The 21,367-nt window shown below is 39.1% G+C and overlaps 1 protein-coding gene across 2 annotated transcripts in view; it reads left to right on the forward strand.

Annotated features, from left to right (window-relative positions):
* Nucleotides 1-21,367, forward strand: part of CSMD1 (CUB and Sushi multiple domains 1) — a 1,947,613-nt gene that overhangs the window by 1,366,453 nt on the left and 559,793 nt on the right. The gene's annotated exons all lie outside the window — the stretch shown is intronic.

Here is a 21,367-nt window from a genome sequence, read left to right on the forward strand (position 1 = left end):
CCCCCAAGACAGGCTCCAGGATCAGCATGAAGTCTACTTGAGGGTCTCTCTCCCTCTCCCCCTGCCCCTGCTGTTCATTCGGTCTCTGTCTCTCTCTCAGATAAATACATACATCTTAAAAAAGAAAAAAAAGTTATACCTGCAAAGAAGGAAGAAGTATAATTGTAGTAGCAATGGTTATTTTTTAAAAAACATGTTATCTAATATTAACTTTTCATTCTGTTAGTTTCAAGTGTACAATATAATGGTTCAGATATTTTACATGCGTGCGTGAGGGTGCGTGAGGTGAGCGGGACCTGACTCCCCGTTACTTCACTCCTCACCGCCCTCTCCCTCTGGTCACCGGGAGCTCTCTGTATTTAAGAACCTGGGTTTGTTGTTGTTTGTCTCTTTTTTTCCTAAATTCCACATATTAGTGAAAAAGACAAGTAACAATAGTAATATTTAAAAGGCGAGAGAAAGAATAAAATTGTCTGTAGGCTGGCTGAATGAAGTTGGTATGGTTATATATATATACACACACACAGAAAGTGTGTGTGTATATATACGTGTGTGTATGTATATATATAGTATTTTTCCATTAAAATGTAACAAAAAGCTTTTGATTTCCTAGCAGTGTCTGTCCAGTTTGAAGCAAATGGAAAGTTGTATTGTTTTCAGGTTAAAGATACAAAGTTTGAGTGTCGTTAAGGAGCTGGTGTTTTAGTTCAAGTTCCTTTGAAGCAGAGCTCGAGATGAGGAGGATTCTTTTTCAAGTGATTTTTTTTTCTTTTCTTTTCTTTTTAATGTACATTTTGGAGAAACAGAACGGAGGAAGCAGGATAGGGCCAGGGTGAAAAACGAGCAAAGATGCAAGCTGCTTTTAACTGGTGATGAGCCTCAGTCCCTGAACCCGGGAGCTTTAGGCCACAGATCACCAACCAGCCGGCTCCACCTTTTATACCAACCCCCACCCCCGGCTCCACCTTTTATACCAACCCCCTCCCCCGCCCCCACCCCCGCCCCCGCGGTCTGTCACTGGCTTCCTTCATTTGACTCAAGGAGGTTCTCCAGAGCCGGGCTTGGCTCCAGTAATTGTTAGCCCTCTCAGTGGGTGTGATGCGTCTCATGGCTGTGCTGCTCTAATGAAGGCAGAGGCTGACTTCCACTATCACATAAAATATGTCAGTTGAAGGCATCCAGGAATTTTATCATTTGAAGATAAAATAAATGAAACTTACACATTTTTTTTTTAATTTGCACACTCTTGCTAGAATCCATCAAGTTTTGTTTTGTTTTAATTAACGTATAATGTATTATTTGTTCCAGGGGTGCAGGTCTGTGAGTCATCAGTCTTACACAGTTCCCAGGGCTCGCCATAGCCCATGCCCTCCCCAGTGTTCCATTGAGTTTTTTATCCTAGGTAATCTTTTCTTATCTCAAAAACGACTACCTCCATTTTCCCTCCCCCACGAAAAAGTGTCTCCCTGTCTCCATAACCAGACACATCCTTCCATTAGACTTTGCGGCAGTGAATCTTCATGATTGTCCACATGTCCACTTCCCCTGTCTGACTCACGCTTCCCGGGTGCAGGAGTGGTGTCTTAGTCATCTTGCCTCTTGGTGACTAAAATAGAGCCTGCCGCCCAGGCACTCAGCGTCTACGACGCAAGTGCACTGTGTGGATGAGGGAGATTGCCCATGGGTACTCTGTCACCCCTGAAAATCTTCACGGGAATTTGGAAACGTCTTTGACCTATTTGGCAGACTTCCTTTTTAAAACATAGTCAGTGAAATGCTATCTGGCAATGCCAAATTGTTCAAATTGCATCCTATAGTAAAGAGAGTTAGAGAAGTGTCTTAATCTCCAGAAGATCATGGGGAATCGAGAAACATCTGAGGCCTGTCTCCAGTGTCCATTTAGCATAACGACAGTAAAGAAATGTTTTATGAGCATCTTAGGTGACTATGCTGACATTTGTTCTAGCTTGTTCTTACCACAGCCTTATTTCCAAAGAAGAGGTTTCATTTCGGGATAAAATTAGCTCCTAAGGTTGTGTTGATATGTGTTGGGGAAAGCCAAGGATGAAATGGAGTACCTTATCTCAGATGAGACATGCGGACTTCCAAATATTTCATTTTTCTGGGGAATCTCTATTATTGCTGACATGTCTCCCAAGTTCATGGCAATCAAATAATATAAGGGAAAGTGATTTGAAAGATTAAAACTTCCTGTAAGACTAAACACAGGGGCACCTGGGTGACTCAGTCAGTTAAGCATATGCCTGGGGTCCTGGGATGAGCCCCACATTGGGCTCCCTGCTCCGTGGGGAGCTTGCTTCTCCCTCTCCTTCTGCTCCTCCTCCTTCTCATGCTCTTACTCTCTCTCTCTCTCTCTCTCTTCCTCTCTCTCTGAAACGAATAAATAAAAAATATTTTAAAAATGAGTAAATACAAATGGAAATATTTTTGCTATCTTTGAGTGTATATGTGTGTGCATACATATGTGTGTCTCTACAGAACTGTGACAAGTCAGTTCTACTAACTCCACACCTCCGAGGACTATCTCTCTAGATGATCCCGATAACTACAAATAAAACATTTTTAAGAAGAGATTTTATTTATTTATTTGTCAGAGTGAGAGAGAGAGAGAGAGAATGAGCAGGGAGAGGGGCAGAGGGTGGGGCAGGTTCTGCACTGAGCAAAGAGCCTGACGTGGGATTCTGGAGTGATCCTGAGATCCCTGATCCCAGGACCCGGGGATGAGACTAGAGCTGAAGTCAGATGCTTAGCTGAGCCACGCAGGTGTACCAAAAAAGCCTGTTTTAGGTTTTTCTTTCCAATGTGAATATATTTTATTTCTTTCCCTTGCCTGAAGGATCTGGCAAAAACCTATATTATGAGATTGAATACAAGTGGGAGACATGAGACATTCCTGCTTTATTCCATTTTTGTAAGTTTTAATTATTATTAGTAATCTCTGTCCCCAGTGAGGGGCTCAAACTCATGAGGTGGAGATCAAGAGTCGCATGCTCTTCCCACTGAGCAGAAATAATGTATATTCTGTCACGGTAGGTGAAATAGTCTGTAGATATCGATTAGGTCAAGTAGGACAGTGTCAAGCAGGTCTTTACTATCCTCACTGATTTCTGACCATTTGTTCTGTTATTGAGAGAGGTATATTGAAATCCTTTACTACGATTGTGGATTTGTCTATTTTTATTATAGTTTTATCAGCTTTTGCTTCATGCATTTTGAAGCTCTGTTATATACATGTTTAAAGTTGCTTGTATTTTTTAAAAAAAATATTTAAATTCTGGTTGATATATTGTATAGATTATATAGATAATATATATGTATATTGTATTCTATTAGTACTATATAGACAGCCACATGTTATACATACAGTGCCTTATGGGGTTCAGGAGTAGAATTCAGTGGTTCCTCACACGTACAGCACCCAGTGCCCATCATCACAAGTGCCTCCTTAGTACCCATCCCCCATCCAGCCCATCCCCCACTCACCTCTCTCTGTCAGCCCTCAGTTTGTTCTCTATTGTTAAGACTCTCTCCTCTCTTTTTTTCTTTTCAGTATGAGTGACTTTTTTCCCCAACGTTCAGTGATTCATTAGTGACGTATAACACCCAGTGCACATCACAGCCCGTGCCCTCCTCAGTACCTTGTCTTCTTAAGGAACTCACACTTCTGATGTTATGGAGTGTCCCTCTTTATCTTGGGTAATATATTTTCCCTCTGAAATCAACGTAGCCCTCTTGTATCATAGCCACTCCTACTTTTTTCTGATTTTTGTTAGTATGGTAACACTGTAAACGGATTCATCCGTCTGTTGCTACATTCAGTCTGGTACATTCTGTTGTTTGGGTTAAAATATTTTTAAAAATCCTGCCTCACATATGGTTGAAAAATAAATGAACTTTATTTTATTTTATTTTATTTTTTCCAAGTTTTTATTGAAGTTCCATTTCACTAACATACAGGGTAATATTAGTTTCAGTATTAATTTAGTGTAGATTTGGTGATTCATCACTTACATAAATACCCAATGCTCATCACAAGTGCACTTCTTAATGCCCATCACCTACGTAAGCCATCTCCCACCATCTCCCCTCCAGGAACCGTCAGTTTGTTCTCTGTGGTAGAAGCCTGTTTCTTGTATGTGCTACCGGGAGTTTGACAGCTTTATAAGCGTAAATATTTTTCCAGTAAGTTATATGGAGATATATAATATGTGATATTATAAAAATTGACAAATGATATTTTCTTAAATATTGGTTGAATTTAGAATATGAAATCATAAAAATAAGTATTTTATACTTCTTTACCTTAAACACCTCAAAGCTTCCATCTTAAAATGTCAGACATGCATGATTTTGTACCATCATGCCTTTGTCATTTGACAAATAATTGATTGAGTTATGAGTGCTTCCGAATGTTGATACACTTCCCTACACAATATAAAAAACACTGTATGTCTTAATATCTCTATAGATCTCACTGGAAAAATATTTAAGCTTTGGGAAGGTGTCAAACTCATGGTGACGCATACAAATTTTCAAAATTTCTAATTTTTATTAAAAAACTTGAATTTTATTATTGGCTACAATTTTGTCAGTTTTCTTGAATAAATCTCTCATTCAAAAAAAAGGGCTCATTCATTCAATTTTTAAAGAGCATGTCTGACAACTCAAATATTAACAATAATAGCTTATTAGTTATTTTTTCACATTAGAAGGTGTTCTGTGAAAATAAAGCAGTTAATTCAGCTCACAATCCAAACAGTTTCAATGCACTTTTTTCCCTGAGATCGTGTCAGACTTCAGGATACACCACAGATGAGTTATGCACTCAATGGTCAAGATTTATTAAAATTGAACATTTTTTCTCCTTCCTCAAGACCTTTCTTAAGTGATTCTGGCTCTGTTCGTCCTACTCCTCCCCCTCCTCTTCCTTCTCCTTCTTTTTCTTCTTCCTCTTCATCTTCATGCCCTCCTCCTCCATCTCAATGCCAGAGCATGGTGCTATTGCTTCCGTTCACGTTAGGTCACTATCATCTTTGCTCACCACTGCTTTTTCACCATCAGTGAAAATAGCAACACATGGGGAAAAGCACACATCTCTTAGGGTTATAAAAACAGTCTCATGTAAAAATATCATACCCTCTGAAGGGGTCTCATGACCCACTCCAGGGGTCTGTGGGCCACACCTTGAAATAAGGTGCATTAGATAGGAAAGTTGACTCTATACAGCATAAAAACATTGCTGAAGGCATAAGAAAAAAGGATATGTGGACAAAGAAACAGGCTATTTAGATATTTTCTATGTTTCTACTAAATTAAAACCCGGTGTCATCCCAGCTAGTAGTTTGGTACTATGTATGATCCTGGGTGTCCTTGATGTAGAATCTTCAGTCATTGATTGACTGCCTCCCTCCAGTGGCAGTAGAATCCATGTGTGTTCATATGCAAAAAGATCACAACCATGTAAAAATGCCTTATGACCACGGAGAGGAATGACATGTCATGGCCCAGCATATGATAAGCTGACTATAAACGCTGGTGTTTTAAAAAGAGGGAGGATATTCTTGATTGTTTAAAGTCTTTTTGAGACTGTTTTTAATGAAAGGCAATTCAGTTCTTTCTAAATTCATGTAATCAAAACTAATGACTAACATATAATCCAAACTAATGACCAACATTGTCAAGAAGAGTGGATAGAATTCATTTGTAGTTAGCACTGTAATTATATGTAATTTGGGGCTGTTTCTGTTTTTAAAAATGTGCACTTTATTAGGTTGGTAAAATATTCCTCATCTGATTTTATTTATATTATTATTTTTGTTTCTATGGAAGTCTTTTTTCCCCCATAAGCAATCTAAATATTAATTCCAGTATTATCTATAAAGAATTCCAAATATTGAAGCCTAAAACTGAATTCAAATCACTTTGGGGACAATTTTTGGACATTTTGGACATTTTGGACATTTTGTTCACCACTGACCACTCTCTAAAAGACAAAGTATATTCATTAGAATGGAATATTTATGAATAGATTGATAGGAAAATTCAGATACCATATGTAAGGGATGGAACTGGAGTACAGATGGAGAATTTATGGATGGATGGTGCCGTCTATTAACTATCTATTTCCTATGGTAGTAAGTTAGGTAGGTACTATAGGGACAGGTGGATATCATCATTCTAACTTTTGAAAACATAGCTATTGAAATTCAGAATGTTAACATGCCAAGATACTGTTTCTAGTCATAGTTAGAGCTGGGATCTGAAGCCAGATCTTCTTGACTCCAAAACCCCATTTGACCTCAAAGGATTGTTAATAAGGACAATTACAATGACTGAATGTTTTCACACCTGTCATGCAGAGCTACTGGATGGGGTGTCCAGTTTGTGGACACCCCCAGTTCACCCCATGAGGAGTCCAGATGTGGTTCGAGCCTAACCTTGAGCTCAATGTTCCAACCGATGTGCCTAAGCATGGGGTTACTTTGTTCTAAGTGACAATTAAGAGCGAATGTCACCTTGTAATTTTGCACAAAGGATTTATATAGACTAGCAGCACCCGTGCTCACACTGCTGGGTATAGTAGGTTTTTTTATATAGTATATAAATAGTGTATATTATATAGAAATATTATATAGATAGCCACATGTTATAGGTTCTATGTATATTGTATAAACGTTGCATATGATATATTTATATAAATATTACATTTTGTATTGTTGCTACATGTTATAGGTTCTTTATGTATATTATTTCTAAACTTAAGTTGTGTTCTTTTTTTTTTTTTAAAGATTTTATTTATTCATCTGACAGAGATCACAAGTAGGCAGAGAGGCAGGCAGAGAGAGAGAGGGGGAAGCAGGCTCCCTGCTGAGCCGAGAGCCCGATGCGGGGCTCGATCCCAGAACCCTGGGATCATGACCTGAGCTGAAGGCAGCGGCTTAACCCACTGAGGCACCCAGGCACCCCTTAAGTTGTGTTCTTTATAAAATTCTTTATCACATTTAATACAGGCTGAAATTGAATTTAGGGACCTCTGGTTTCTGAAAAACGTGGGCTTCCATCCTCTTCCGTGACCCTTCTTCCTTTTCTAACTTTTCTCCCCTATGTGCACCTCTCACTACCCCACATGGCAGAACCACATTTAACAACAATCCTAAACTTGTACGAACTCTTTGTTACCTATCCTAAAACTCCCTCCTCTCGGGAAGCCCATTGCTACCCTTAGGGTTAAGGTTAGGGTTAGGGTTATGTGTTTCTGTTTCCAATTCTTAGTCATATTCTTTTTTTTTTTTTTTTTTTTTTTTAGTCTACCTAAAATTTTTTTTTCAATTTATTTATTTTCAGAAAAACAGTTTTCATTATTTTTTCACCACACCCAGTGCTCCTTGCAATCCATGCCCTCTCCAATACCCACCACCTGGTACCCCGACCTCCCACCCCCGCCCCTTCAAAACCCTCAGATTGTTTTTCAGAGTCCATAGTCTCATGGTTCACCTCCCCTTCCAATTTCCCTCAACTCCCTTCTCCTCTCTGACTACCCATGTCCTCCATGGTATTTGTTATGCTCCACAAATAAGTGAAACCATATGATAACTGACTCTCTCTGCTTGACTTATTTCACTCAGCATAGTCTCTTCCAGTCCCATCCATGTTGCTACAAAAGTTGGGTATTCGTCCTTTCTGATGGAAGCATAATACTCCATAGTGTATATGGACCACATCTTCCTGATCCATTCGTCCGTTGAAGGGCATCTTGGTTCTTTCCACAGTTTGGCGACCGTGGCCATTGCTGCTATGAACATTGGGGTACAGATGGCCCTTCTTTTCACTCCATCTGTATCTTAGTCATATTCTTAAGCACAGTTTTCCCTCCTGCCATACCTCACCACCCATGTAAATTGTTCTCAGGTGATAGATATCCCACAGGTGGAGTAGGACAAGCTAATATAGAAACACGAGGTGCTTGAAGAAGCAAGATTGGGAAATGCTGACACATGCTCCATGGTTCCCCCTAGGATGAGTTTTTTGTAGGACAGAATATTTTCTAATTGTGTCTGCCTTTCCCATCCACACAATTGCCTTCCATTTGTAGGACGGGGAGTCTTTACTGCCACCTTGCTTCACCCCATAATTTCAGCCTCTTCAGCACAACTGTTTATGTCACTTATTTATGTTTCTCTCACGTTAGATGTAGTTTCTATCATGTTGAATTGTGAGGTCCCGATGAAAAGAGGACAGGACAGGATTTATTGATTTGATTTCTTATTACTGTGCTCAACATATGGTAGACAGGTTTTTATGTTAAATTGCATTAAATTGAAACTAATAAGACTGTTGCTAGGGTATGCAATCATAGCCTAATTAGCATCCAGCTAAACCCATTAAATTAACTGCCATCAGGCAGAGAAATTATCAATTTTTCTTGAAACATGACCTATGCTCAAAGAGAATTTGGTTGTTGGGATTGTGATAATTCTGACTTAAACAACAAATATTTAGGGACACCTGGGTGGCTTAGTCATTAAGTGTTTGTCTTTGACTTGGGTCAGGATCCCAGGGTCCTGGGATTGAGTCCCATGTCCGGCTCCCTGCTCAAAGGGAAGCCCGCGTCTCCCTCTCCCACTCCCCTTGCTTGGGTTCTCTCTCTCTCTGTGTCCCTGTCTGTCAAATAAGTAAATAAAGTCTTTAAAAAAAAAATAAATAAAAAAGAAAAAACCCCAAATATTTAATTTAAATTCTTGATTTTTATAGATCACTATTCAAATTTATACCATTTGTTCTTACATCTTGGCCCTTTTAACTCAAAGGAATCTCACATTTATATGAATATATGATGTCAAGCAGTGTCAAGTGGAACTAAGAGTCATCCCATGAAGGAAGAAACTGGGATACATAAAATACAGTTACATAAACAATGAGAAACAGAGAAAACAATCCATATCCCAAATCTCTTGATAAACTACTGCTCATTTCTACCTTCCATACTCAGCCCTCTTTCATTTCTGATACGCTGATAATTTATTTTATTTTATTTTTATTTTATTTTTATTTTATTTTCCTTTAGTGTTCTTTACCACTGATCATTTTCTTTATAGTTTTAAAATGTTGGTGCAGCAAGCTTTAGTATTTCTTCACTGTGAGTTAACTTCAGGAACACCAGAGCCACTTGCCTTTTGTTACATGAAAATATAAAGAATTACACTAACAGCATATAAACCAGCATACTTGCCATGTATAATTGGAAAAATATTAGAGGGACATCACTCGTTTCAATGCTGTTTGCTGAAGGTGGGCATCTTATTCTCTGTAAGATTCACTGTTACTAAGAGACTATAGTCTGCGACAAGTATTTGCCAATGACTACTCTTCTTTCAAAGAGCCCTGGATGTATTTTTTAAAACTACTTAAATAAATATCACAACCAATATTTTCCTGTCCACATTATCTGAAACCATTATGTGCCTCTGAAACAGGGCACCCCATGCATGTTTCAGTCTCATTTATCCGGCCAAAGCTGTTTCCAATAAAGAATCCATCCAGCAGAACCCACGGAACATTCCCCTCTCTCTTCCACAGTCTTTCCAGTGTCTGCAACAATAAATTATTTTTTAATCAAAATAATAATATCCATCTACGTAGTTTTCTGGAACAATAAATCATGGTTATTGAGGCATACCCGAATTTGTCAGTTTCAAAATGCAAGTGATAGTTGATGACATCATTAGCCCACTTGGTCATCAACAGAAATGCCTTTTTAAGGACTGGGTGAATACTAATGCTCTCTACAGTGACTTTGGGTAATGCAGTTTATTTCTCTGTTTATTGGTTTCCCCATCTGTAAAAGAAGGAGTTGAAATAGAAGACTCGAGGATTTCTGAAGTCTGATAGATCTGCAAAGCTCTGTCTGTGTCTCTTAGTTATAATTCTCCTTGGTCTCTTAGAGCATACAGTTCTACAAAACTACTGTGATGCTACTAAGGGGTACCAACATCCTTGGGGCCAAAGGAAGCATGTGAGTTCATCATCATTGATACAGAGAAGAGTTGTCAACTTTAAGAATATAAACGCAGTGAATGCTAAGAAATTAACCAGTGCATATATTATTTGGGGTCATTCTCCTGCTCCCCAATGTTTCCAATTCACTTAAAAAGTCCTCAGCATCTCTGGTCACTTGCTTCTTTGCCTAATGCACTTCCACCAAAAAAATGCATCCATGGAAAGAATGAATGGAGAGTTCGTGTTCATTGATCGCCACTAGATAGAGAGTGGCCAGCCACCGTGCTCTTAACTGTCCCCAAAGATTCTGAATTAATTGACTAGGAATATGGCCTAAGCGTTAGGATTTTCTTTTAAACTTTTAATTTTGGTAAAATGTATTTAACATAAAATTCACCATCTTAACCGTTTCTAAGTACACGGTTCAGCAACGTTAAGCTCATTCACGTTGTGCAACCATCTCCACCATCTGTCTCCAGAACTATTTCCTCTTCCAGAACAAAGCAGTAACTTCTCATCCTCCAGTGCCTCTATCCCATAGAAACCATGTTTTGTGTTTAAGAAGTGGATTCCTCCAGCTACCTCAATATTTGGATTTTTTAAGTGCCCATGTGATTTCAGTGGGCAGACCAGCGAACGGCCACCGGACTGCCTGATGTATGTCAAACACAGTAAGTTATTAGGGACAGATGACATAACCAACCAGAAGGGCTCACACTTGAAAACAAGCATTTAAGATCATGTATCTTGTTTGAAAAAGTGTGTATAAATCTCATTATTAGAAACCTCTTCCAATAACTTGTCTTCAAAGGCATGTATGTGTCTGCAGAAGCTTAAGAAACAAGGGTTGCCAACTTGATTTCCCCCTGCAAAAATATTGCCCAGTCATGGCCTCCATCAAATAATGTTCCAGGGAAAAGTAATAAAGAAGTAAGTCCTGTGAGCAGCTTCCGTGAATGAGCAGGGATTTCAGGGGCACCATGATGGAATACTACTGGAAACCAGAAAACAAAGTCTAGAAGTGAATATAGGCACCACTGAGCTTTTCGGAACTTCGTATTACCAAGCTAGTTTTCCCAAGATCACAAGAGGAGGGTTACTGAAAAGCTTCTGCTTCTGACTGGAGAGGACTTCCTGGCTCTGAACACACAAGGAGACAAAGAAAATGGGAAAAGAGCCTATGGAGAAGTTCTGCCATTGAGCATCCAGATCCCCTCTCCACCTGTTTCTTTCCAAAATGCATCCTTTGTAATAGTGTGGACCTGGCTTCTGGTTCTGCAGGGATGGTGGGTGGGTGGTGAAGAGGAAGCTTTACCGTTTCTACTCTGTTGGACAGGAAGCCCTCTTGTTGGGCAAATGGAAGATTCCCATGATCTTTTAGCATCCTTGGAAGACTGAAATTAAATTGCCTCATGGGAAAAGTTACATGCCTTCCTCTATGTCGTGCTTCTGATGGCTGGTCGCAGTTTGAAGATCCCTTGCCAGTTGAAGGCCCTTTGTCCTGGCATTGTGGTTACTCATCCCCTTGAAGTGCCTTATGTTCCAATCATTGTTAGCGTCTTTGTTGCACAATTGTTAACATACAGCCTCTAAAAACGATATGAAATATTAGTTTCTGTTCTTTCCTTAGGCTAGAGGGATCCATCTACTCTGTGATGCATGTCTAGTGGTGCTAAATTGCCTCAAGGTTTGAGGAGATGAGTCTAGAAATTGTTTCTATAAAAAGAAAAAGAAATGACCCAGAAATGATACATTATATGTGAAAATCAAAAGGGTAACAAAAGACATTCCAAAATTCACAGTGGCTGTGCATTGATCTCTCTGACGATGGCAATATCTATGTCACTGTGCAAGCCGTGCACTTTGATGGCATCTTAGGCACAAGTGCCTGGGTTAGCACAGATTGTCCTTGTAGGCTTTCAGTCTCCTGTATGAGGACCACATCTTTCTTGAAATGGAGAGCGGCCAGTTAAGTATCAAAGGTCCTTTCTGAGTGGGCAACAGACTCACTCATTAGAGAGTCAGTGGGTTTATCTGGAAGTTAGTTATTTCGGGGACAGTATAAGCTCAATGCTAAGGTCTGGGAGAGATTTCCAAGTGAACAAAACACAGGGCATTCCCTCAGGATCTTTTGTTCTTGGTACCTGCCTTCTCTGGGTGGCCTGTTTGCCCAGACTCACATTATCTGGACTTGGGTGCTTTTGGTTAATTTTTCTCAAATGACACATAGAAGGGAGCATTAGAAGAAGAAAGTTCCTTATCAAAGAGAGAGGAAGTAGCAGGGCTGAAGGGCAGGAAACCAGAGTTGTGTGTCTCTGGGGAAGAAACTCTGGGCCAGCGGGGAGTGGGACACTTGCCGAGGTTTTCAGAAGAGCTTCGCAAAATCCCATTGTGGACAGACCTGGCTGTCTTCAGTTCCCAGAACAAACCATCTGCTCCGAAGCCAGTAGGGCTTTCTGTGAAGTGTAGGTTGGGGAGTTCAATTTAGAACACCTGCACTCATTTTGGGAAAACAAAACAAAACAAAATAGTAAATAAAATCTGTGTATTGTCTTTTTCTCGTAGTAACCATTTTTTTTTTTTTATCCGTTTCACTAAAGGCAAAATGTGTTGTTCTCCCATAGCAGAGCAGATTTAGTTAACGTGTTGTGCATTAATTGATGAACTACCTCTTGCCCCCAAGAGCTCATCAGTACAACCTTCTACTTTGCACAGTGCCCAGTGCGTAAAAGGCTGACCATAAGCAATTGTCAAGCCGAGGCAGGAAAGGCAGAATCAAGGCCAATAGAAGAGGGGGAAGAGCAGCTGCGTTTCTTTGCCAGCATTATTTCTCAGTCCTGCTTTACTGGCGGATTTTCATGCATGGGAACGTGGCTTCTCTTCATTCCTTCAACACGTGTTTTCGAGTGTCTTTGATGCGCCTGGCCCTTCTCTGGGCACTGGGGACATTTATGAATAGGGTTAGAGCTTGAGTCTCACCATTCTAAAGATGCTGAAGGACATTAGAATTACTCCTGACAGTTTTCCTCTCATTTCTTTCCTTGGATCAAATACCATTTTTTTCTTCTTTTTCTAAAGTTAGGAAATACCTTCAAGTCATTCTAATTTGGTTTTCTAGAAAAATGTTTTGCACCCTCCTCTAGAAACCACTGGAAGAATTAATTTTATTTATGGGAGGTAGTCAATTGTTAATGATTAAGAAAACCCGAAAGGGGAAAGAGGCAGAGAGCAAAACAAAAGCTGAGATGGGGAGAAGCAGGAGAGAGACCTGCATATGAGAAGGATATCGTATTATTTGCGAAGTTAACTAAAATGTATATAGGAGATTGAATTACAGGCTCATGAGTTCAGATGTACAGCATGAAATGTCATTTATACTATCATTATTATTTTTGAACAAATCCCCATTTTGCCTGTGTCAGAAAATTTTGTGTATTCATTGTTGAAGCTGTGAAAATCCATGATGTGTCGATTCATTAGGATTAAAGTCGATTGCTTCCTTCCTTCTCCTGCCTTTACATCCCAGCAAAAGGGGGGAAGAGACATGATGTGTCCACCTCATCGGTGCCCTGCGGATGGCCACCGCGTTCCCCCCAAGGCTCTGGCAGGATGCGCACCCTCCTCCTGGCTGGTGAATGACTTCCAAATCTATGGCCTCCGCAGCCAGCACACAAGCGATGTGAATGTTTGGGGGTGCACTGCTCTGTCATTACAGGGGCCCCATCCTCTCCATCTTAATTGGGCTAGCCGTACTTCCAGGCTGTCCCCCTGGAAAGGCTGTACCGTAGGACACAGACCTCGCTGTGTGGTCAGAGCTGGAAAATGAGAACAAGTCTGGGGCTACCCTGGGATCCGCACAGAGAACACTGAAAGACGCTGTCTGGTTCCATCCCCATACTCCAACTTGGTTCTTGGTCCAAGGCACGGCAGGGAGTCATGGCCGCATGTTTCCACAGCCATGACATAGCCTCCCCTCTTGTCTCTGCTAGCGTTCCCTGTCCTTCACTGCTCCAACCTGGATTTCTGCTTTCAACAAAGAGGCAGATTCTCTATCTACCTATCATCTATCTCTCATCTATCTGCATCTGTTGATCCACCTATTGATTCAGAAAACTCCTAATGGAGAAATTGGTTTCTTCATTAGATTTGATAGAAGTCAACCAGTATGGGTTGAGGAAAGATGTAGGATCTCTCTATCCAGATGGTTTATATCTCCTGTAATTCATAGACAGTTAGATTTTACATATCTTATTTTGGATTCTGCTTTGAACTTTAAGTCACCTCAGGTGTTTTCTTCATTTTTAAAAAAGACTTTATTTATTTATTTGACAGAGATCACAAGTAGGCAGAGAGGGGGCCACACAGAGAGGGGGAGCAGGCTCCCTGCTGAGCAGAGAGCCCGATGCGGGCTCGATCCCAGGACCTTGAGATCATGACCTCAGCCAAAGACAGAGGCTTTAACCCACTGAGCCACCAAGTGCCCCTTCAGTTTTTTTTTTTAATCAGAAATAATTATGGTACCAATATTAAATTAATGCACAGCTATTATTTAGGGAAACCAAATTTGGAAATAGTTCTTGTTAAAACGGAACCATATTTAGAAATAGTTCACTCACCTCAAAAGACTTTTCAGATCACGGTCGTTAAAGTCAAGTAGATGGTGACAAATGAAATGTCTTTGGAAATCAGAAGTTTGACTTATGAGCTTTTCAGAAGAGCTAAGCATTGAAGAACTAAAACATTTATTTTCCCTGTTCTATTTAAAACACAAGATATGCTACTTTTGCTGTGTAACTTAAAATTTGCAACTTAGGTATTTATTATCTATGTACAATATATCTTGATCTTACACAAATTCAGTTCTCTGTTATTTCTTACACTTTCCAACTACTAGCAATTGTCAAAGTTGTTCAACACAATTAATCTCAGATGTTCTAAATTTACCTGTCAATGAGAAGGTATTAATAACTTCTTTTTTCTGGAATTTTCTTCTAAGAGTTCTTTCCAAAAAATCAACTTAGATTAGGTTGGGACCTTGATAAATTTTAACTTTTTATTAACATTTGCATCTTGGATACCTAGAGTGAAGTAGCACATAGATGTTCAATAGAAATGTGTTAAAAGAATGATAAAATGTGTGAAATCTGAGATTTTCGTAAATAGAAGGAAGGGGAGATGGGTCTGAACACAGAAATAAGAGCTGCTTTCAGAACAAAATTTTTGGATTTATTGCATTTATTCACTATGGCTTCAGAGGTTTAAACAAAAGCCAGTGAGCAGAAATTATGGACAGATATGTCTAACATGCATGCCTGTTTTAAATAACTGGCAAGACTGACAATGAAAATGAAAATTAGGTCTAGAATTTGATTTTTACACTTTTCACTTTCAAAGATAAGATCTGTTAAGTACCTAAAATCAGTCCATAGAGTTCTAGCTGCCCTGGATAGTTGGTGAGAAGGGGCTTCCTGGATATATAAGCTTGGGGGCTTTTATATACTTTGTCTTCTCTTAAGTAAGCAGAATACATTTTCTCATACTTAATTTCAGTATCCTGAGAAGCTCCTTTAGAAAAGAAGCATGCTAACTTTTGTTGAATCCAGAATTTTTCAAGTTGGCTCCCCCTGATGTGATGATTTTTGAAGACAATGACCATCCCCAGAGTGTTATTTAGAAGTGTGGGAAATTCTGACATAATTTCACTTGGTTACTATTCACTCTGAGATCACAGGCGAAATGGTTCCCATAAGCAGGCAGGGACGGCATTAGCTCACTTGCCCGCGCTCTTGCATCTGTTACTAACTGTATCCATGCACGTGAGTCACTGTGCATCTTTCCCCACAGACTCCCTGGCATTCTCATTTTTGTCAACATGAATTTGAGGGTCTATCCAATAGAAAACATATGTAGAATTTCCTCTTGTAATACGCTTGTCTGATACTAAAACTACCACACTCAGCTCCATGCCAGACAAAGGCTTAAAGGAAGGAATCGCCTGTGTTTGGACCTGCGGTAAGTCTGGCACATTTTGTTATGCACCTGTTGAATCGTTGTTTTGCAACATTTTGTTATTCCTACAGCCTTAGAGCATCAGGTTTGCAGATGCGCCTCTGGAGCCAAAATCAGGTGCCATCCAACTGTAGGCTGGATGGATTGCTTTTATCTAGAACAAATGATTCTTTTCCCCTAAGGTGTTTTTCTGAAATAGCATATCACTCGCCTTGTGAATGTAATATTGTGGTAGTAACATAGAATTTTTATACTTGAATAAAAAGCATTTTATTTTTTAATCTTTTTAATGACATATAATGTATTATTTGTTTCAAGGGTACAGGTCTGTGAATCATCAGGCTTACACAATTCACGGCACTCACCATAGCACATACCCTCCGCAATGTCCATCACCCAACCACCCTCTCCCTACCCCCACACCCCCCCACAACATCAGTTTGTTTTGTGAGATTAAGAGTCTCTTACATTTTGTCTCCCTCCCCAGTCTCATCTTGTTTCATTTAACATTTCTTTCCCCCACAAATCCCTACCTTACCTCTCAAATTCCTCATATAAGTGAGATCATTATAACTTTCTTTCTCTGATTGACTTATTTTGCTTAGCATAATACCCTCTAGTTCCATTCACGTCATCGCAAATGGCAAGATTTCAATTTTTGATGGCTGCGTTGTATTCCATTATATATTTACACACACACGCGCGCGCACACACACACACACGCGCGCGCGCGCACACACACACACACACACACACATCTTTACCATTCATCTGTTGATGGACATCTAGGCTCTATCCATACTTTGGCTATTGTGCACATTGCACCATAAACATTGGGATGCACATGCCCCTTTAGATCACTATGTTTGTATCTTTAGGGGAAATACCCAGTAGTGCAATTGCAGGGTCATAGGGTAGCTCTATTTTCAACTTTTTGAGGAACCTCCATGCTGTTTTCCAGAGTGGCTGCACCAGCTTGCATTCCCACCAACAGTATAGGAGGGTTCCCCTTTCTCCGCATCCTCGCCAGCATCTGTCATTTCCTGACTTGTTGATTTTAGCCATTCTGACTGGTGTGAGGTGGTATCTCATTGTGGCTTTTATTTGTATTTCCCTGATCATGAGTGATGTGGAGCACTTTTTAATGTGTCTGGTGTTGGCCATTTGGATGTCTTCTTTGCAGAAATGTCTGTTCATGTCCTCTGCCCATTTCTTGATTGGATTATTTGTTCTTTGGGTGTTGAGTTTGATATGTTCCTTATAGATTTTGGACACTAGCCCTTTATCTGATGTGTCATTTGCAAATATCTTCTCCCATTCTGTCTGTTGTCTTTTGGTTTAGTTGACTGTTTCCTTGGCTGTGCAAAAGCTTTTGATCTTGATGAAGTCCCAATAGTTCATTTTTGCCCTTGCTTCCCTTGCCTTTGGCGATGTTCCTAGGAAGAAGTTGCTGTGGCTGAGGTCAAAGAGGTTGCTGACTGTGTTCTCCTCAAGGATTTTGATGGATTCCTTTCTCACATGAGGTCTTTCATCCATTTGGAGTCTATTTCTGTGTGTGGTGTAAGGAAATGGTCCAGTTTCATTTTTCTGCATGTGGCTGTCCAATTTTCCCAACACCATTTATTGAAGAGGCTGTCTTTTTTCCATTGGACATTCTTTCCTGCTTTGTCAAAGATTAAATGACCATAGAGTTGAGGGTCTATTTCTAGTCTCTCTATTGTGTTCCATTGATCTATGTGTCTATTTTGTGCCAGTACCATGCTGTCTTGAGGATGACAGCTTTGTAATAGAACTTGAATTCTGGAATTATGCTAACATTCCTCTAGCTATTTGGGGTACTTTTTGTTTCCATATAAATTTTAGGGTTAAGTAATCTATTTAAAGTTCCATTTCTTTGAAAAAAAAATCAATGGTATTTTGATAGGGATTGTATTAAACGTGTAGATTGCTCTAGGTAGCATAGATATTTTCACAGTATTTGTTCTTCCAATCCATAAGCATAAAACATTTTTCCATTTCTTTGTGGCTTCATCAATTTCTTTCATGAGTACTTTATAGTTTTCTGAGTACAGATTCTTTGTCACTTTGGTTAGGTTTATTCCTAGGTATCTTAGAGTTTTGGGTGAAACTGCAAATGGGATCAACTCCTTAATTTTTCTTTTTCCTTTCTTGTTGTTGGTGTAGAGAAATGCAACTGACTTCTGTGCATTGATTATATATCCTGACACTTTATTGAATTCCTGTATGAGTTCTAGCAGTTTTGGAGTGGAATCTTTTGGGTTTTCCACATAAAGTGTCATATCATCTGCAAAGAGTGAGAGTTTGACTTCTTTGCTGATTCAGATGCCTTTTATTTCTTTTTGTTGTCTAATTGCTGAGGCTAGGACTTCCAGTACTATGTTGAATAGCAGTGGTGATATTGGACATCTCTGCCATGTTCCTGACCTTAGGGAAAAAACTCTCAGTTTTTCCCCATTAAGAATGATATTTGTTGTGGGTTTTTCATAGATGGCTTTGATGATATTGAGGTATGCACTCTCTTTCCCTACACTTAGAAGAGTTTTGATCAAGAAAGGATGCCATATTTTGTCAAATGCTTTTTCAGCATCTATTGAGAGTATCATATGGTTCTTATTCTTTCTTTTATTATTGTATTATATCACATTGATTGATTTGCAGATGTTGAACCAACCTTGCAGCTCTGGAATAAATTCCACTTGGTCCTAGTGAATAATCCTTTAATGTACTGTTGAGTCCTATTGGCTAGTATTTTGGTAAGAATTTTTACATCCATGTTCATCAAGGAAATTGGTCTATAATTCTCCTTTTCGATTGGGTCTTTGTCTGGTTTTGGGTTCAAGGTCATGCTGGCCTTATAAAATGAGTTTGGAAGTTTTCCTTCCATTTCTATTTCTTGAAACAGTTTCAGGGGAATAGGTATTTATTTTTCTTTAAATGTTTTGTAGAATTCCCCTGGGAAGCCATCCGGCCCTGGGCTTTTGTTTGTTGGGAGATTTTTTGTTTGTTGCTTCAATCTTCTTACAGGTTATGGGTCTGTTCATGTTTTCTGTTTTTCCTGGTTCAGTTTTGGTAGTTTATGTGTCTCTAGGAATGCATCCATTTCTTCCAGATTGTCAAATTTGCTGGCATATAGTTGCTAATAATATGTTCTTATAATTGTTTGTATTTATATGGTGTTTGTTGTGATCTCTCCTCTTTCATTCAGGATTTTCTTAACTTGGATCCTTTCTTCTTTCTTTTTGATAAGTCTGGCCTGGGTTTTATCAATCTTATTAAATCTTTCAAGGAACCAGTGCCTAGTTTCATTGATCTGTTGTACTGTTCTTTTGGTTTCTATTTCATTGATTTCTGTTCTAATCTTTATTATTATTTCTCTTCCCCTGCTGGGTTAAGCTTTATTTGCTGTTTTTTTCTCCAGCTCTTAGGTGTAGGGTTAGGTTGTGTATTTGAGACATTTCTTAGTTTCTTGAGAAAGGCTTATATTGCTATATACTTTCCTCTCTGGACTGCCTTTACTACATCCCAAAGATTCTGAACAGTTGTGTTTTCCTTTTCATTTTTTTCCATGAATTTTTAAAATTCTTCTTTAATTTCCTGGTTGACCCATTTATTCTTTAGTAGGATACTCTTTAGTTTCCGTGTATTTGAGTTCTTTCCAATTTTCCTCTTGTGATTGAGTTCTAGCTTCAGAGCATTGTGGTCTGAAAATATGCAGAGAATGATCCCAATCTTTTGTTACCAGTTAAGACCTGATTTGTGACCCAGGGTGTGATATCTTCTGGAGAATGTTCCATGTGCACTAGAGAAGAATGTGTATCCTGTTGTTTTGGGATAGAATGTTCTGAATATATCTGTGATGTCCATCTGGTCCAGTGTGTTATTTAAGACCTTTATTTCCTTGTTGATCTTTTGTTTGGATGATCTGTCCATTTCAGTGATGAGGGTGTTAATGTCCTCTACTATCATTGTATTATTGTCAATGTGTTTCTTAGATTTTGTTAATTGGTTTATATAATTGGCTGCTCCCATGTTAGGAGCATAAATATTTAAAATTATTAGATCTTCTTGTTGGACAGACTCTTTAAGGATGATATAATGTCCTTCCTCATCTCATATTATAGTCTTTGGCTTAAAATCTAATTGATCTGATGTAAGGATTGCCACCCCAGCTTTCTTTTAATGTCCATTATCATGGTAAATTGTTTTCCACCCCCTCACTTTAAATCTGGAGGTGTCTTTGAGTCTAAAATGAGTTTCTTGCAGACAGCACATTGATGGTTCCTATTTTTTTATTCATTCTAATACCCTGTGTGTTTTGGTTAGAGCATTTAGCCCATTTACATTCAGGGTAACTATTGAAAGATATAAATTTAGTGCCATTGTATTGCGTATAAGGTGACTGTTATTGTATATTGTCTCTGTTCCTTTCTGGTGTACTACTTTTAGGCTCTCTCTTTGCTTAGAGGACCCCTTTCAATATTTCCTGTAGGGTTGGTTTGATGTTTGCAAATTCTTTTAGTTTTTGTTTGTCCTAGAAACTTTTTATTTCTCTTTTTACTTTCAATGACAGCCTAGCTGGATAGAGTATTCTTGGCTGCATATTTTTCTCATTTAGTGCTCTGAATAGATCATGCTGGTCCTTTCTGGCCTTACAGGTCTCTGTGGAAAAGTCTGCTGCCAATCTAATATTTCTACCATTGTATGTTACAGACTTCTTGTCCTGAGCTGCTTTCAGAATTTTCTCTTTGTCTCTGAAACTTGTAAGTTTTAGTATCAGATGATGGGATGTGGACCTATTTTTATTTATTTTGAAGGAGGTTCTTTGCACTTCTTGGATTTTGATGCTTGTCCCCTTTCCCCAATTATGGAAGTTCTCTGCTATAATTTGGTCCAATGTACCTTCTGCCACTTTCTCTCTTTCTTCTTCTTCTGGGATCCCAATTATTCTAATATTGTTTCATCTTGTGGTATCACTTATCTCTCGAATTCTCCCCTCATGGTCCAGTAGTTGCTCATTTCTTTTGCTCAGCTTCTTTTTTCTCCATCATTTGGTCCTCTGTATCACTAATTCTCTTTTCTGCCTCATTTATCCTAGCAGTAAGAGCCTCCATTTTTTATTGCACCTCATTAAATCTTTTTTATTTCAACTTGGTTAGATTTTTGTTCTTTTATTTCTCTAGAAAGGGATTTTATTTCTACAGAATGGGATTCCCTAGTATCTTTTATGCTTTTTTCAAGCCCTGCTGGCACTTTGTGTCATTCTGAACTCTAGTTCTGACATCTCACTAATGTCCATATTCATTAGGTTCCTAGCAGTCCG

Source organism: Mustela lutreola, chromosome 18, assembly GCF_030435805.1.
Source record: "Mustela lutreola isolate mMusLut2 chromosome 18, mMusLut2.pri, whole genome shotgun sequence".
In the NCBI taxonomy this organism is placed as follows: Eukaryota; Metazoa; Chordata; class Mammalia; order Carnivora; family Mustelidae; genus Mustela; species Mustela lutreola.